This window comes from Podarcis liolepis, assembly GCF_965112155.1.
Source record: "Podarcis liolepis genome assembly, chromosome: 1".
In the NCBI taxonomy this organism is placed as follows: Eukaryota; Metazoa; Chordata; class Lepidosauria; order Squamata; family Lacertidae; genus Podarcis; species Podarcis liolepis.
The window spans coordinates 71,209,670-71,228,732 of record NC_139554.1 but is presented as its reverse complement, the minus strand read 5'-3'; the positions used below and the strand labels follow the sequence as shown (position 1 = coordinate 71,228,732).

General features: G+C 43.9%; 1 protein-coding gene across 50 annotated transcripts in view; it reads left to right on the top strand.

Annotated features, from left to right (window-relative positions):
* Positions 1–19,063, top strand: part of SOX6 (SRY-box transcription factor 6) — a 458,084-nt gene that overhangs the window by 421,176 nt on the left and 17,845 nt on the right. The window lies entirely within an intron of this gene.

Sequence of the window (19,063 nt, the reverse complement as noted above, 5' to 3'; positions counted from 1 at the left end):
GCAAAGAAGTTCCTTAACGGAAACGCGTCTCCTGGACTCACGGCGTGACAGTTTCCTGCGAGGTGTGGGTCTCCCTATGGGAGACTCCGATACCTCCCCACTGTTCTCGCTGGAAGCCTCCCTGAGCCCTCCCTCCTGCTCGCATTCCCTCAGAGACCCACTCCTCCCCCTGCTGGTCCCTGCTTCAGCAGTTGAGTCTCTTTCATCCTGCCTGAGTCCCTCCACCACCTGATGCTCTGATGGCAGTTCCCTGACATCCACCTCCCCTCCAGGGCCCCCCTCACCCCCTCCCAATTCCTCCCCCCTGGGAGGTGAAGGGCTAAAACCCCGAAACGAATCTTCCTCATCTTCTGACGTCTCGAACAATTCTCTCCATCGATCGTCGTCCTGGCCAGCTGAATCCTCCTCCTCTTCAGAATCTGGGAACCCCTCCAACTCCTCTTCCTCGTCGGTGGTGGCAAAGTATTCCCTTCGGAACCTCGCTACAGGCTGAGGTTTACGTGGGAACCTCTGATGAAAAGTCTCTATTAAAACCTCGTCATTGACATCCTCTGCCCTAACCCAGGTGTTTTCCGACTCCGGTTCCCCTTCCCACATTACCAAATACTCTACTTGATCTCCCTTCCACCTGGAATCGAGGATCTCCGCTACATGGTAGCTGTGTTCCTTCTCCTCCATTGCTGGTCCCCTAGTGACCCTCCCCTCACTGTCTCCTCTATACGGTGACAGCAACGACCTGTGAAAAACTGGGTGCAGCTTCATGTGGTTCGGTAACCGGAGCCTGAAAGCCACTGGATTGACCTGCTGTATGACTTCAAACGGACCCAGCCTTTTGGGTCTTAATTTCTTACAACCTCCTTTGAATGGCAACCCTTGGGTTGACAGCCACACCTGGTCCCCCACCCTGATGCTTTCACCTTCCCTTCTGTTTTTGTCTGCCTGCCTCTTATATTCCTCCTTAGCCCTGTTTAAGTTGAGTTGGAGCTGGCGATGGATCGCTTCCATTTCTTCCACGAACTGTTCTGCAGCTGGAACGCTCCAGTTCTCCCCCTCCCCCCCTGGGAAGGCTCTGGGATGGCACCCGTGATTAGCCAAAAAGGGGCTCATCCCCGTGGACACGTTCTCTGCATTGTTGTAGGCAAATTCTGCCAACGCCAGCTTCTCCACCCAATCATTCTCTCTGTCATTAACATAACACCTCAAATATTGTTGGAGAACCCCATTTGCTCTTTCCGCCTGCCCGTTGGTTTCAGGATGACGGGCCGTCGAGAAATTAACCTCTACATGCAGTAAGCTCATGAGCTTCCTCCAGAACCTGGAAGTAAATTGTTTCCCTCGGTCTGAAACCACCCTCAAGGGGGCGCCATGCAACCTAAACACATTCTCTACAAACAATTTGGCGGTTTCTTCTGCTGTAACCGCATGTGAGCAGGCTATGAAGTGGGCCATTTTAGTTAACAGGTCTACTACAACCATGATGGCTGTTTTCCCTCTAGACCTTGGCAGATCAGTCATGAAATCTATTGCCACTGCTTCCCACGGTCTCTCAGGTGTGGGCAGTGGTTCTAATAAACCAGCCGGCGCCTGCCTCTCCCCCTTGGCTCTTTGGCATTGTTCACACCCTCTCACATACTCCCGCACATCTTCCCTGACCTTGGGCCACCAAAATTCCCTGGTAACCAGCCACATGGTTTTGTGTTGCCCAAAGTGCCCTGCTGTGGGGCTATCATGCAGCTGCTTGAGTACCTTCTCCCTCAATTCCCCTTCAGGTATATATAACGCTCCCTTATAATACAATGCCCCATTTCTCTCCTCAAAACCACCGGATTTGTCTTCCTCCCCTCTGAGATCCCTGAGTTTCCCCTGGGCGTATGCATCCTGCACCGTACCCTCTACCAATTCCCTTTGCCCCACCAAAGTCGCCCCACACACCCAGCGGTCCTCTGGAATGATATGGGTTTCTTCGGGTGCTCCCTCCCCCTCCAAATATTCAGGTTTGCGTGAGAGAGCGTCTGCCCTAACATTCTCTGGGCCTGGCACATAACAAATCTCAAAGTTAAATTTGGAGAACTCTTGGGCCCATCTCAACTGCCTTTGGTTGAGCACTCGCGCCGTTCTCCAGTACTCTAGATTTTTATGGTCCGTGCACACTTGCACTTTATGTTGTGCACCAACTAGCAGATGCCTCCATCTCCGGAACGCCTCATGAATAGCAAGCAGTTCTCGGTCGTACACCGTGTAGTTCCTCTCGGATTTGTTCAGCTTCCGCGAGAAGAAGGCACACGGACGCCACTCTGACTCCTCCTTCCCCGGCTGCAGAAGAAGCACCGCCCCTATGGCTCTGTCAGATGCGTCTGTTTCAACCCTTAGCTTCTTTCGTAAATCCACATGCAGAAGTTGTTCTTCAGAGGCGAAGGCCCTTTTCAGTTCCTCAAACGCTCGCTCCGCCTCCGCCGTCCATACAAACTTCTTTTTACTGCTGAGACAGTCAGTGATGGGCGCCGTCAGATGGGCGAAGTTGCGGATGAACTTACGATAAAAGTTTCCAAACCCTAGGAACCTCTGCACATCCTTCTTGGTTTTGGGTGTTTTCCATTCCAGCACTGCCTGTACCTTGCCGGGATCCATGGCCAATCCCTTGTCTGACAGGCGGTACCCCAGGAATTCCACCTCCTTGGTATGGAACCGACACTTCTCCAGTTTGACCCACAGCCTGTTGGCTTGCAGTCTGCTCAACACTTCTCTGACGTCTCTCACATGTTGCTCCTCATTCTCAGAATACACCAACACATCATCTAGAAAGGCAACGCAATTCTTGTAGAGCAAAGGGCCCAGCACGTGGTTCATAAAAGATTGAAAACACGCGGAGCCTGCTTGTAATCCAAATGGCATAACGAGGTATTCAAACGCCCCCAAAGGGGTAAACATGGTGGTTTTCCATTCATCCCCTTTCCTTATGCGTATCAGGTTGTACGCCCCCCTTAGATCCAGCTTTGTGAAAATCTTTCCCTTCCTCACCCTGGTCAAAATATCATCAATTCTGGGCATAGGGAACGCCACCGGTTCAGTCACTGCATTCAGCCGCCTAAAATCACATACAAGTCTCGGCTTGTCCGCATTTTTTTTGTCCACAAAGAACACTGGGCTCCCCCCTGCTGCTTTGGACTCTCTGATGAAGCCTCTCTTCAGGTTCTTGTCAATGAACCCTCGCAACTCCTGCATTTCCCTGTCTGACATGGCATACAACTTGCCCACGGGAAGCTGTGCTCCAGGGAGTAAATTGATCTGACAATCAAAGGGTCTATGAGGTGGTAGTTGGTCAGCTTCCTTCTCGCTGAACACGTCGCTGAGATCTGCATACTGTGGTGGTACCTTCACCTTCCCCATTACTTCAGTCCCTGCTAGGGTGGCTTGGGCCCCTGCTGAACCCTTCTCCCCTTTGCAGTGTTCTAGGCAATGTGCTGAACCAAAGGACACCACTCTTTGATGCCAGCCAACCAGCGGATCATGTAGAGCTAGCCAGCTCATTCCCAAAATAATGGGAGCGCCTCCCAGGGTGGCCACATTAAACGCTATCAGTTCTGTGTGCCTTGCCACCCTCATTATCATTGGGACAGTCTGCAAGCGGACTCCTCCTCCCAACAACTCCCTGCCATCAATCGTGGTCACCTGCAGGGGGTTGCTTAAAGGGATGGTCTGTATCTGGTGTTCAGCAGCAAACTCCTTGCTCATAAAATTGCAGGAGCTGCCTGAGTCCAATAGCGCCTTTATTTTTAGGGGGTGCCCATTCTGCAGCTCTAGCGACACTTCAATCACTAGAGCAGGTCGAGGAGCTTCTGGCACGGGCACTTTCACTGCTCTTTGGCCTGGCTGCAGTGCCCCAATTGTGGCAACCAGGCGTTGGCTTTTACCTGCTCCGCTCCCCCTTCTTCTCCCCCCTCAACAGCTCCCACCATCCCTTGCCATTCCTTCCTCTGGGGGCAGACTCTGGCAAAGTGGCCTGGCTGTTGGCAGAGATAGCATTTCCGGGGGCCCTTACCCTCCTTCTTAGCTCCCTCGCTGGTTTTTGAAAATGCGCGCGCGCGCGCTGTTCCGATTTCCATCGGCTCTGCCGGCGGGAAAGCTGGCTCAGGAATGTCTGGAATGCGGAACTCCTTCCAACGTTCCCCTCTCCCTTCCCGCCTCTCCAAGGCTCTTGCCTCCTGCCGCGCTCCTATGGTCAGCGCAGATTTGGTCAGCTGATCCATAGACTCCGCCCTGGGGCTCCGTGCCAGCTCGTCTTTCACCCCCGAAGAAAGACCTTCTTCAAATAGCATTTGAACGGGTGCCGCCGATAAATCCCAACTCAGTCTGTGAATCAGCATGGTAAACTCAGTCCAATATTCACGGACAGATCGACTTCCCTGCTTACAAGCCATTAGCTGTCTGCGCACCACCCCTTCCTCAATATCGCTGGAAAACATGATATCCATTGCACGAAAGAACTTCATTGTGTCCTTTAGTATGTCATTGTGCGTTGCCATTAGGGGTCGAACCCAGTCTCTAGCCCCTTTCTCAAGATGCCCAATTACAAAAGCAACTCGCGATTCCTCATCAGGGAACTCATCGAACTGCACATTAAGGGCATATTGCATCTCTGTCCTAAAAGCATGGTAGTCCTTGGGGTCCCCCCAAAATTTCTGCACCAATCCTGGTACCTTTCTGGGGAATTGAGTGGCTCTCCCCTTCTTGTCTGCATCCTGAGCCCTTCTCTCCTCCAGCCTCGCCGTCTGCAGGGCCAGTTGAACCTCCAACGCTCGGTATCTATCTTCCAAGCTTGGACCAGCTCCAGCCCCTGCTCCTCCGGTTCCGGTTGGTTCGCTCATGATGCCTTCTCTTGCACAGGCAGCGTACAAAGACTGTCGGACTGCTGTGAGGGTTTGATTAGCTGCTTGTGCGTGAAAACGTGCTCCCTCAGAGTTTGTGCGACCCCACAAACCTCCGGGTGTGACGGAGCTCCTCAGACATGTCTGCTCTAGTCACTAGTAGAGTCCGACAGTGGCTGTCTGCGGAAGCGTTTCCAGCAAAGAAGTTCCTTAACGGAAACGCGTCTCCTGGACTCACGGCGTGACAGTTTCCTGCGAGGTGTGGGTCTCCCTATGGGAGACTCCGATACCTCCCCACTGTTCTCGCTGGAAGCCTCCCTGAGCCCTCCCTCCTGCTCGCATTCCCTCAGAGACCCACTCCTCCCCCTGCTGGTCCCTGCTTCAGCAGTTGAGTCTCTTTCATCCTGCCTGAGTCCCTCCACCACCTGATGCTCTGATGGCAGTTCCCTGACAGGTGAGATTCCCCCCTTCATACATTTAGCATCAGCAGGTTATTTCTCAAAGTCTAACCATACATCAAAACTGTGCTTTCCTTGTGAAACAAATGAGATGGGAGTGGGGATTAGACTAAAAGCTAATGTCACAGAGGCACTGCCTTCACTCTGCAGGTGAAGTCCTATTACTTCAGGTGTAGATTCAGAATGTAAGAAAAAACGTTGCTTTAAGCAGCAGATACCTTTAAAATATGCAATTCATAGGTCCAGAACAACCCTACTGTAGGCATGCTCACTTTGTTATCTATAATGTATAATTTTATTAATACCTTAGCTAAAATTAAAAAGGGGGTTGTCAATTTAGCAAACGAACTGTGCCTTTATAAGCCAATTCCCGATTAACTGTTCTAGTTATTAAATTTAACTTAATTTATATATCGTAAAAAACCCATCAACCTTTTGTGGAACCCGAAGGAAAGGCAGCAGTTTCCTGTAGATATGAGTAAATTTATAATATTCCAAAAAAGGAAAGAAAAGATACTACCCCCACTCAGTTATAAGAAAAAGCTCTCTAACATCTGCATGTTTACATCATATTTAGTAATATATTTCCTATTGCAGAAATACATGAAAGCCAAAATCGCTTAAAGTAATTTTGAGGCTCATCAGGATTGGTAGAAGGTCTAGTTTTAAAAATGTGTTGGCATTGATTTGAGCTGAGCACTGTCAAGTTCATTTTGCTATTTTTAGAAGGACAGCCATAATTTACTTTCAGGGTAAAACTAGTACCTGTTAGTTTCTTCTTCAGTTTGCATCCAAAACTTATCTTTTTATGTTTTCTTTTCATGAAAAGTAGGCCATGGAGGAAGCAACAGTTGGCATACTTTGAAGGATATGCAGGGCTGGCCCATCCATGAGGCGACATAGGGCACATGTACCACAGCTGCTACCTCCACACCCAGCTTCCTCCTATACCCCCAACACATGCCTGCCTCCATCACCTCCAAGTGCACTGGCTGAGTATGGAGGAGACAGCCATGGCAGTGCAAGTGCAGAGGAGGCAGCAGCGGCAAACAGCCACTAGAAAGAAAGGCCATTGTGAAGCTGAATATATATATATAGAGAGAGAGAGAGAGAGAGAGAGAATGAATAATAAGCACAACTTGGCCACTTGTTAAATATTTTAAGGTAAAAATTCATATTCTTGAAACTGTGAAGCAAGATCAAGTATGGTGTATGACCTGAGGAGGCCTGAGGTTTCCTACTGAAATAGTTTTCAACCTGTGGAAGGTGACCAGGATCATGTTGATGGCTCCTTTCTTCATTGCCTGGGAAGTTCTGAAGAAGTTCCTAAGTTAAAAGCCTCCCTGCAACCAAGACACCTTTCTTATCAGAATTCCTGACTGTGTGGAGACTTCTTAGCATGCTGAATGAAATGCACTCGGGAACTTCAAAACCTCCCACTCAATGCAAAAATGTTTGTGGGTGCACAGCCTCACATCCCCTGTTAATGTTCACATTCCCTGTTCAGGCATAACACCTAACATCAAGGTGGGGGAAATTAATTGTTCTTGAGCGTTCTTTTCTCCCCCTCCCAACGATATCAGAACAGATGGTGGCGTTCTTTTTAAGGTTTAGAAGGTCTGAAAACTATAGATTATCTCCTACCAAAGAAATGACTTTTAAATTCACAACTATATTGTCAGGTAGACTTGTAAAAATGCTGTGGGCTTGTAGCTTTTCTGGACTACTTGCAAGGCTATGCTTTTGAGTCATAGCTACCACCTGCTGACTCCCCATCACTTCAGGGTGACTCCCTTGGGGCTTTCAGAAGCACTTGACAGGAAAAAGTTGCATGCATTATAACAAGTGTCAAACCTTTCAAACGGGGAACAGATAAGCCTCTTTTCAGATGGTAACTGTATATACCCAGATGCCCACAATGCTTATCACTGGCTCCTAATATGTTAGACATAAGTATGGAAAGAGGAAGTTACTAGCTCTTCTTGTTCAGCTTTCATGTAACAGTTGAACTGGCTCTCAGAACAAGGAGTGCCCCATAACTCAAGTGGTAGCAAAATTCCACTTGCAAAAACAATTCCCCTTGAAAGACAAAGAAAAAAGGTCAGTTTTTTACCTGTCAGGGGAAGGAGAGAAAGAAAAAGAGTGAAACAGACACTGTGTCCTGTGCAAGCCGATCAATCATGGCAGCCTGCCAACAGAATCCAAAACTGTGAGGTAACTTGTTTAACACCGCACTACGCTGAGGTGTAAACAGCGGGAAGTACATGCATGACAAAGCATCGTCTGCTTTTGTGACAGTTTTTCATAAAATACAGGGAGGGAAATGACTCCTGTAGCCAGTATCTGTCGCATATAAATATTTGGGAGAGTTGCTATGACAGTTGAGAGTGGAAAGGGGCTATACCACGAAACAGAAAAAGCCAACTGAAGACAAGGAAATGTTTCCAGAAAGAATGCTGAAAAACCAGGCCCTGTCTGCTTTGTTCTCCATGCACTCTTTACCTGTCTTTTGATAAATGAACAGCTAAACATTTGCTAAAGAAGGAACCACATTTTAAAGTATTTAGGCCTCACATATGTAAACAACTCAAAACTGCTTCTTCCTACTTAACACCACACTTAAAATATGCTACACTTTGGAGAGCATAGCAGTTGCATTCCTTACACTAGTCAGGATACTGACGTTGGTATTCAAGAACACATGCCACCATGTGATGAAGTTCCCATTTTCAGATATAATCTTAAAGGAGTACAGTGCAGGATAAGCAGAACTTTTCAGTATCAGGTATTTGCAGATAATAACACCATAGAGGCCCTCTGTTATAGCATACTTAGTATTATTATTTATCCAGCCCTGAGGCTGCAGTCTGCAGCCAGCTCTATAGGAAGTACTTTTCCACAGGCTATGCAACACTATATTTCAGTGTATTGGCAAGAATATATACATTTGCCAGTATCACTGGCATCAATAAATATCCACAGTGCAACTAATCACTTCATACATGAGCATGTGTGTGCTTTTCCCAACATGGGAATTATTTTCGTATGGGCAAAATTTAACACAGAATGTCAATGTACCCATAAAAGGCAGCTTGGCATACATGCACAGGATCTCCCTGTGATTAGGAATCCTGTACAATCAGAGTTTCCAGTGATAAGTCGGGGTGGGGGGGGGGAGATAGGATCTTATAGGAAACATGGACATTTCTTTAACACACATTTTAGTATGTTATTTTCCCTAATACATGCATATTTATGCACACTTTACCCTAGTATATGCATTTTTGTATATGTTACTTGGCTGGAGAACGGCTTTGCAGGTTTTTTTACTGGTGACATCAACTTGCACATGGAAATCTTTACATATTACATTTGCAAACAGAAGACAATGTGAGCAATGTTATTACATTTGGGGTAGTCACCATGAGAATGAGGCCGTTGGGTTGTATCCAGTGCTACACAAGTGGAATTCTGATCACACCATGGAACTTTACTTTCTTCCTCATACCCCTTACCCACTCCAAAAATAAATCTGTGCTGTTGCGTCCACAAATTCTCTTAAAATCTGGAGCAGATTTTAAGAATGTGTGGGAATTTCTGTTGCTCAAATGGAAGTCTATTCTATTAGCAGAAGAGCAGATTTCGATACACTCCATAGTATTTGCAAGGTAGATCAAATTTGCCCCTGGAAAAAAAGTGAGGAGTGCTGCTCAAAATATTTCAGAGTAATTTATGATAATGTAGGCATGTAAAAGCACCCCACTGCCTATACTAGTAACAAACCTTGCCTCATTTACGACAATGTTTTATACCATTGTTTTGAATGAAGGTTACTTTTCCCTATTAATTTAATTCAAACAAATCTACACTTAATAATGACAAATGGGTACTGATAGCCTATTCAAGATTCCTTGGGGTTTTATGAAATTTAACATGTCTAGCTGGCTTTGGGGAGCTAAAAATAGCCCATTCAAAATAGTTTCAGATATATATATGTCATCATCCGTCACTAATAAAAGCTGGAGGATGTGACAGATGTTTAACATGCTTTAATTTTTGTTTGTTACTGAGGAAAGTCAATTGCTTTTGACTTCTGCTTTCCAAATGGTCAAGAGCAAGATAATTCTGTAGGTGTAATGTTTCTCATTGTGAAAGAACCTATTCTCAAGATTGGGGTGGGGGAATGGGCAACCATATTTGCTAGGGTAAAAACAAATGTAATTTTGTGACAACAATAAACACTTTGCCATCAAAACTGAGCTCAAAGAACAGTGGAAAATATATGCTGAAATCTAAGTGGCTAGAATTTCCTTCATTTTGCAAAGCCACGAGCCACATGCATCAGCTCACCGCAAAGTCATTAGGTCTTTTTAAGCTCAGATGAAAAACATTAACAAATACCACAAAAGGCTTTAGTATGGCCCCTTTGTTCATTCACATATGGCAGTTTATAACTCCTGCACCACTTGGGCCGTGTGTTTGTTTAAGCTGCCTTCATCAGAGCAGCTTTGGAAGAACAAAAGCCATTTTGAGCGATCCTAAGCAGGAAATGGTCTAATCTAAACATGGTTTGTGACACTATAAGTAGAATAGAAAGGGGAGGGATTGATTAGTCATTAATGTCCAATTGACTCCATATGGATGTTGCAATAATAAGGCCTTTTTCAGTGCAGTAGCAGAGTTTATTGAATTAGAGGTTTATGTTTCCTCAGAGTTGACCTTAGGGAATTCCCTTCAGTTCTTCTTGTTGATATTACGAAAGAATGAAGTCTGGAATAGGAAAAATAGATGACTTCTCTGCAATAATGCTGCTTTACAGTATTGCAACCAAGTGCTGATTTTTTGAAAAAAAAAATACACAGTTTCACCTCTGCTATATTATATATTCCGATGTTTGGATTTAGTTTGCATATTTTAGCATCTAAGGAAGTGCAATGTTTTACAGTTTGCTTAAATATTAAAATGGATTCTGGTCTCAGTCATAGTTTTTTTCAGGTTTAAACTAAGGTGCTCTTCACCCAGAAAGATTTGAGTTTGAATCCCACCTTAATAAAACCTTGTTTAAAAGACTAGGGTGAAGGCTATCCTGTTACCAAATATGGTATAGTATCTGGCAGTAGGGCTGCATGTAGCTTACTCTTGTGCAGCCAGAAGCTCTCACTCTCTGGTCTGGTTTTTCATTCCTTTTAGTAATACTTGGAGCACTAACATATTTATTATATGTAAATATAATAAATATATAATAAATACAGACTGTCTTGGCTGTGACTTCTGGAAGACCTGCTCCCTGACTTGAAGGCTTTCCCCAACCAGCCTGGGAGGGTGAGGCCCTGAATGACTCCACCTACAAAACCTGAGACAGCTGAACAGACAATTGGGTTGGGGTATTTAGGGATTTTGGTTTTGGTGTGGAGGGGGGTTATGTTACTGTTATTGTTGCTCTAATTGTTTGAAATGTTTTAAATTGTTTTTAACTGCTTTTTAACTTCTGCATTTAAAACTTCGGCTTTTTTTTAAAGGGCTGTAAGCTGAGTGTGGGGAGAGCGGGGACAACCCCAATCACAGTGGTTCTGGGCAAGGAGAAGTATGGAGTGGGGGGGGGGAGCAGACTGGGGAAGGGGCACATGACACAAGCAGTTAGTGACTGTACCATGTGCCAGCCCCTCCTCCAACCTTGGGAATTGCAGTTGTCCTATCAGCAAGCCATTGGGGCTGTGGCTGCTGCTGCTGAATGCCAGATAGGTTCTGAGTAAGACCTCCCTCATCCATGATCTGATTGGCTTGCGGAGAGCTGCCTGAAGCCCGGAGTGCACAGCGCCGCGCTCCCCAGGCTTCGGGCTGCAGGCAGCTATCCGCAGGTTTGCGGATAGCTTCCTGAAGCCTGGAACGTGAGAGGGGTTGGTGCGCACCGACCCCTCTTGCTCTCCAGGCTCCAGCGAAAGCCTGCATTCGCTCCATAGGACGCACACACTTCTCCCCTTCATTTTTGGAGGGGGGAAGTGCGTCCTATAGAACGAAAAATATGGTAATTTCCTCACATTCCACTAATAGAGGCTGTTTGAGAAATCTCTTTTTGAAGTCAGTTTACTTTTAGGTTTTCTCCTTCCTACACTAAATATTTCCACTCTTTGGGTAAAGGGAATTTTGATAAGGTCTACTTGTTCCTTTGCTTTTGATGGAAGATTGTTTAACCCATCCCCTCCCTGAAACGCACTTTATTTTGACAGAAGATGCTTGGGGTCCCCTCCTTCTTTATTTTGGATTAAAGTTGCCAGTTTGCTTGTGAGCAGTTCTCAGGGTGGGGGTCAATCTCAGGTTTTCCTCAGCATGGGATTGTAAGGGAGGAGCTTTGGTAATGGGAAGGTGAGGCAAATGAATAGAGGGCAGCTGTTTGAAATTCTTAGAGCATAAGGAATACTGTCAGATTGAGTGGAGCCAACTTGGTTTGTGAAACTGGATTGAGCAGTTGATTAAACTTGGGGTCAGACGTCACGACATTGTGTGGACCTGTCCTGTGTCTCAAATATGGGGTAAATAGTTTGAAGCTTTAGGTCTGATCCTTGGTACATTGTGACACAGTTGTAAGTTCTGGTGAAGCCACTGAATTTTGGGGATGTGTTTCAGACCAAGGTGTCAGGAACTTATCCCAAGTACTCTTACTTGGAAGTAAGTTTCACTTAAAACAATGGGAGTTTGAAGTGGAGGTCTTAGGAGTGAGTTATTAGTATCTACCTAAATTGTAATACGTTTGTGCCAAAGCACTGTGACATCAGTGAAACCAGAATAAAAAGATAACCTAGTTCTTAGTTTTATTGCGCTGTGAAGCAGAGTTCCAAGTCATTTGCATAGGCAAATCTTACTCCTTCTGCACTGATTTCAAATCCTTCCTAACCAGATTCTGAATTCCGGAAGTCAAAGTCCGCTTCGGTGACCACATTATAAACAGTACACTTGCAAATGGCCTGTTAGTCATTAAACACAAACAAGTGTTTTTATTTTGTCTCCAGTGAGTGCATTTTCTGCATACTGTTTGGATTTTTTCTTTCTTTCTAACACAGCAGCTGTGGTCCTCTAAGCATCATTGGGAGGCCCATAAAAATCTGTTGGGTTCGTACTGGAATGCCTCCTGTTTCTTGAGCCAATACTAAATGTTTGCCTCCTTATATATAACATTCCATTGTTGTTTTTCCGCCTGTAGCCAGTTCGCATTTCCCTCCTAATCGTTTTGTTTTGTTTTCTAGCTAGTCTGTTGTAACTGGCAGATCAAAATAAGATAATAGATTGCAAAACCTGATGAAATTCCATAAGCAGATAAAGATACATGTTTTTCTACTATTTGACTCGTGTTAAAGTGGCTTAGCAATGATTTGTAGTCCAAAGCAACTCTTATTGTATGGGTTTCAGCTTGAAAGAAGCCCATGTGTGTGTGTGTGTCCACACTTACCCTGGTCACTAGGCTGAGCACATAATGCTTAAGTTTTCATCTCAAGCATAGTAAAGGTTATAAACAGAATTTTTGAAAATCACAATACTGTATGTTGAACAGCTTCCTGAACTACTAAGATGCTTAGCACAGGTACATTACGTGAGTGTTACTTATTTACAGAAGTTCATTTAATACAAATTCTTTTGTGGCAGTCTTTGGGCCGAGGCAAAAATATTCACTCAGAGATCAAGTAGAGAAGTTCAAGGTTTTACTGGCTTCATTTTTAAATCCTTCAAGTGTAGGCTTGTTTAAGGCAGATGGAGATAGAAGTTTCATGACTTTTTTGGTCTGTTTATAATTTATGACTCTAATTAAGAATGGCTTTTTAACAAAAGAGCACTGATTTAAATTTTTTTAAAAAATGCTTTTTGGGAGGAGGAGGGGGTCATCTCTTTTTGCTTTAACAAATGTGCCTCAGGGTTTGGTCCCTGCAAAATAATTTCAGGTTTTTATTACAATGCTGAAAGTGAGAGAAACCTCATTCACCTGCATTTAACAAGATTAGGCCAAGATTATTTTAAAGACCTGATAAGAAACTCAATTTTGTCTTTTTTTAAAAGTTTCTTTCCACCCAATCAGATGATCTGGGTGTGTCTGATAAATTGATTAAGTCTTCCTCACAAGGGATTGTACCACTTCCCACATTGATCTCTCCTAATCCAAGCTAGACAGTGGTAGTCACCAAAAGATTGACTGCCAAACAACTCCCCTTACCTTCTGTGACACCTGTTTTTGGTTGTCCTTTCTCACCCATGCCCAGGAGAGAATTATAGAACAGAACAAGGCATGACAAATGCTGGCAGCTAAATAAACAATTGAGTGGCCCAAGATAACATTTTAAAACAATTTTAATACTAGTAGCACTTTATTTTGCATTAAAATCATTATGGAGTAAATTCTTTTGATTGGAGCCACAAATAGAGAGCCACTTGTTCAACAGGGCTTCCTCCTCCCTCTGCAGCCCCATGTGTTGCCTCTTCATAGGGTCATAGGATTGTAGAGTTGGAAGGTACTCTGAGGGTCCCATAGTCCAACCCCCTGCAATACAGGAATCAACTAAAGCATCCATGACAGATGACCATCCAACTTCTGCTTTAAACCCTCCAAAGAAGGAAAGTCCACCAGCTTCCGAGGGTGGAATTCCACTGTTGAAGAGCTCTTACTGTCAGTGTGGGCTTTGTTGCCCTGGGAAGAGAGGATGACCCAAAGCTGGATTGGGGAAACTTTGCCCAATTAACATTTCTGGCCATTAAGCAGATAGAAGTGAATATGAGCAGAGTGGGGTGGGGTGGGGAGATGTGAAATTTGATCAACATTTAAGGGCTGTTCTCCATATCCCTTTAGGTCCTGTTTTAAACCTTTAGTTGCTATGATTTATGTGAATTTTTTTCAGTTTGGTTGTGTACTTTTTGTGTGTTTTATTTATTGTTTACGACTAAGGCCAGTGGAAGTGATGGTATTCCAGCTGAACTATTTAAAATTTTAAAAGATGATGCTGTTAAGGTGCTACACTCAATATGCCAGCAAATTTGGAAAACTCAGCAGTGGCCAGAGGATTGGAGAAGATCAGTCTACATCCCAATCCCAAAGAAGGGCAGTGCCAAAGAATGCTCCAACTACCACACAATTGCACTCATTTCACACGCTAGCAAGGTTATGCTTAAAATTCTACAAGGCAGGCTTACTCAGTATGTGGACCGAGAACTCCCAGAAGTGCAAGTTGGATTTTGAAGGGGCAGAGGAACCAGAGACCAAATTGCAATCATGCGCTGGATTATGGAGAAAGCTAGAGAGTCCCAGAAAGACATCGACTTCTGCTTCATTGGCTATGCAAAAGCCTTTGACTGTGTCGACCACAGCAAACTATGGCAAGTTCTTACAGAAATGGGAGTGCCTGATCACCTCATCTGTCTCCCGAGAAATCTCTATGTGGGACAAGAAGCTACAGTTAGAACTGGGTATGGAACAACTGATTGGTTCAAAATTGGGAAAGGAGTACGGCAAGGCTGTCTCCCTGCTTATTTAACTTATATGCAGAATTCATCATGCGAAAGGCTGGGCTGGATGAATCCCAAGCCGGAATTAAGATTGCCGAAGAAATATCAGCAACCTCAGATATGCAGATGACACAACCTTGATGGCAGAAAATGAGGAGGAATTAAAGAGCCTTTTAATGAGGGTGAAAGAGGAGAGCACAAAATATGGTTTGAATCTCAACATCAAAAAAATGAAGATCATGGCCGCTGGTCCCATCACCCCCTGGCAAATAGAAGGGGAAGAAATGAAGGCAGTGAGAGATTTTACTTTCTTGGGCTCCATGATTACTGCAGATGGTGACAGCAGTCACGAAATTAAAAGACGCCTGCTTCTTGGGAGAAAAGCAATGACAAACCTAGACAGCATCTTAAAAAGCAGAGACATCACCTTGCCGACAAAGGTCCATATAGTTAAAGCTATGGTTTTCCCAGTAGTGATGTATGGAACTGAGAGCTGGACCATAAAGAAGGCTGATCGCCAAAGAATTGATGCTTTTGAATTATGGTGCTGGAGGAGACTCTTGAGAGTCCCATGGACTGCAAGAAGATCAAACCTATCCATTCTGAAGGAAATCAGCCCTGAGTGCTCACTAGAAGGACATATCCTGAAGCTGAGGCTCCAATACTTTGGCCACCTCATGAGAAGAGAAGACTCCCTGGAAAAGACCCTGATGTTGGGAAAGACTGAGGGCACAAGGAGAAGGGGACGACAGAGGATGAGATGGTGCGACAGTGTTCTTGAAGCTACGAACATGAGTTTGACCAAGCTGTGGGAGGCAGTGGAAGACAGGAGTACCTGGCATGCTCTGGTCCATGGGGTCACGAAGAGTCGGACACAACTAAATGACTAAACAACAACAATACTAGGCTGCATTAACAGAAGTATAGTGTCCAGATCAAGGGAACTAATAGTTCCACTTTATTCTGCCTTGGTCAAACCACACCTGGAATACTTTGTCCAGTTTTGGGTGCCACAATTTAAGAAGGATGTTGACAAGCTGGAACGTGTGCAGAGGAGGGCAACCAAGATTATCAAGGGTCTCGAATCCATGCCTTACAAGGAACACTTGAAGGAGCTAGGTATGTTTAGCCTGAAAAAGAGAAGACTGAGAGGGAGATATATTAGCCATCTTCAAATATCTTAAGGGCTGTCACATGGAAGAGGCAACAAGCTTGTTGTCTCCTGCTCTGGAGGGTAGGACTTGAAGCAATGGCTTCAAGTTACAAGAAAAGAGATTCCGACTAAACATACAGAAAAAACTTTCTGACAGTGGAAAGTTCTCCCTGGGGAGGTTGTGGACTCTCCTTCCTTGGGGGTTTTAAAGCAGAGGTTGGATGGCCATCTGTCATGGATGCCTTAGCTAAGATTTTTGCATTGCACGGGGTTGGACAAGATGGCCTTCAGGGTCCCTTTCTACTCTACAATTCTATGATGAATCTTTTCCCACCCATCTTTTTCTGTGTTTTAAAGATAATACTATTCTTGCTATTAATACATTTGTGCTGCTTGTTCTTAAAAACCACCAAGCTGGTTTACAGTAAAATAATAACAATGAATATATGAAATCTTCACAAAATAGTAGAAACAGCAATTAAAATAAACCATAACATTCAGCAGACAGAAAAAACCAATCAAATGCTGGGATGCCTGAACATATAAAAGGTTCTTTGCCTGGCACGGAAACAACTTAAAAGTCTGTGCCAGGTGAGAGCTTCATTGCGATGGGCATTCCACAGATGAGGCACAATTGAAAAGCCCTCTTCTCAGTCACCACCAGCCTAACTTCAGGTGGAGAGAAAGAGAAAGAGAGCAAGTGCATGCAAAGCATCAGAGAATGACTAGTAAGTTTGGATAGGCTTCTGTAGTAAATGGCGTTTCTTCAAGTACATGGGTTCCAAGCCTGTTAGAGCTTTGTAGCTCTTTGTAGCACTTAGACTTGAGCCCAGAAAGAGACCGGTGGCCAACAGGCAGCCAGCAAAGCTCTCTAAGTTACAGCACTGGTACCTTCATAGGCCCATTTACAGACTGCAAAATTGTGGAGAGCTGGCATTTTTATTATTCATTTTGGATAGCAAGGAAATGGGTTTTTAAAAGTAATTTTCAGGATGTGGCATTTACTGGGGAAAACTTCTTTCTTTCACAATGCAGATTTGTTTCTACAATTGAAAATTTGCTAGATTTTTTCCTTGCCCTTAAAGACTTGCAAAAGGAGATCATGTGCTCCAAGCACGTGACTCATATAACAACTCACAATATTAGTGACTTGCCAAATGCATTTTGTACTAATTGAACTTTCCAATAATTCAAAGGCCCTTGTGCTTGGTAGTTAGGGACCCACTTAAATCCTTGCGCGCGCGCACACACACACACACACACACACACACACACACATCCATTACAAGGAAACACAGCTACAGGGGTAGAAGGTCACAGGTATATCAGCTGTACATACCGGTACTTGAAATTTAATTCTTCAGCCGTTCTTCTTAAGAATATAAAAGTAAAAGTAAAAGTGCACCAGCATTTCTGTGGCTTCATAACCATAAAGTAACAAAAAACATATTAAGAGGACAATCCTCATTAGAACTGCGATATTTTGAAATAAACTATGCTAAGCTCAGTCTAAAACCTACTGAACCTTGTAGCAAGACTCTAGTTTGACCCTATTGATTTTGGATTAGGTGCCAAGTACACTTCAATCTACTTGGTTTTATGATGGAGATGCTGCAGTAATAGTTACAGCTAGTAAATGCTGAACAGCCATGGCAGAGTAGTTAAACTTAGACCACTATTAAAGTACTTTTACATGTGACATTCACAGCAGACCTGTCATCTTTTATCTGCGTGCAATTGCAGAACTGGTGTCAGTTCTAAAGTAATGATATTGAGGGCTTCATAAATTACCCTGGTGATGCTCAGGAGAAGACAGTGTCACATCTAAATAAGTGTTTTGCTTCCAGGGTAATGTATGTCTTCATCTGGCCCAGCAGTCAGCATATTGCCCTATGTTGATGGATATTGTCAGCTTGAAGCTCTACTACATTTCACTGCACAATAAACATGGCTGTCAACACCCTATAAAGTGAAATCAATTTATCCTGTATGGTCAGTGCATTTTAAATGAAATTAATGTACTGTGGGCATAGTGGCAAAAAGGTAGCGTATTAGTTATGCACCCTCTGTCTTAAGAATTTATCCATAAAAATGAATTGCCTACACAAAACAACAAAAATAATTATTGTACACCTTAACGTACAGGGGCTTTTTTTACACCAATTTAGCAGAGTTAGGATTCTACATAATTTAAAATATAGATTCAGATCTTGAGCTGATGTAAATCATCTGTCCACTGTGAAGTAAACAGAGCTTTACTGATTTATAGCAGTTTAGATTTCATCAAGCTTTGTCATTTCATAGGCATTGAGGATTTGTCATATATGTATTTGAATTGGAGGGGAGAGATCTGAAATACCGTTGTATGCGAGGGATATGCTTTGTTGTTTTGACACACATCAAATTTAAAAATTATTCATGCCATTTTTTTAGTGGGCAAATGTAGCCATCTTTCAAAAGCATATCAAGAATGTTTCCAAATATTTCAATTGAGGATCACAAAGCCACCAGCCTCAGAGCTTGGATGCATGCCTTAGCTCCAGTTATTACATGTATCTATCATGTAAACCTGCATGAATTCTTTGGCTACATGTGATAGGTACTTGATGAAAAGCATACTAGGCTCCATCTGTAGAAGACCTTGATGTCCACTATAGTGGAAAACAATTGAGTTCATGTTGTATCATAAGCTTGATCAGACAGTTTGAAGCACAAGTACTGGTGTTAATTCTTTGAACTTGGAACACCTCAAAGACATTTATTCAGTGAAGGATACCTGAATTAAGAATTGCATCCGGCTTGACAAAATAGGCTTCTGTGCACTATAGTTTTAGTTATTAAAATATCCTGGGTGACTTTAAAACCATTTGGGCAAAGACTAATTTAGATGAACTACACATGGAAAAATAAGATAGGAGAGCTTTGGTCAGCTGGTCATTTTTATAATGGGCATATTAAAACATGGCTTTGCCCTACTTCCCATACATTTAACAGTTTGTTATTTTCTTTCCTGTTAAGAGGTATATCTGAGGCAGGAGTGAGGCATCTTTTTCAAATCAAGAATCAGTGCTTTTTTCCCTAGAAGAAAAGCATTGCCAAGAGCT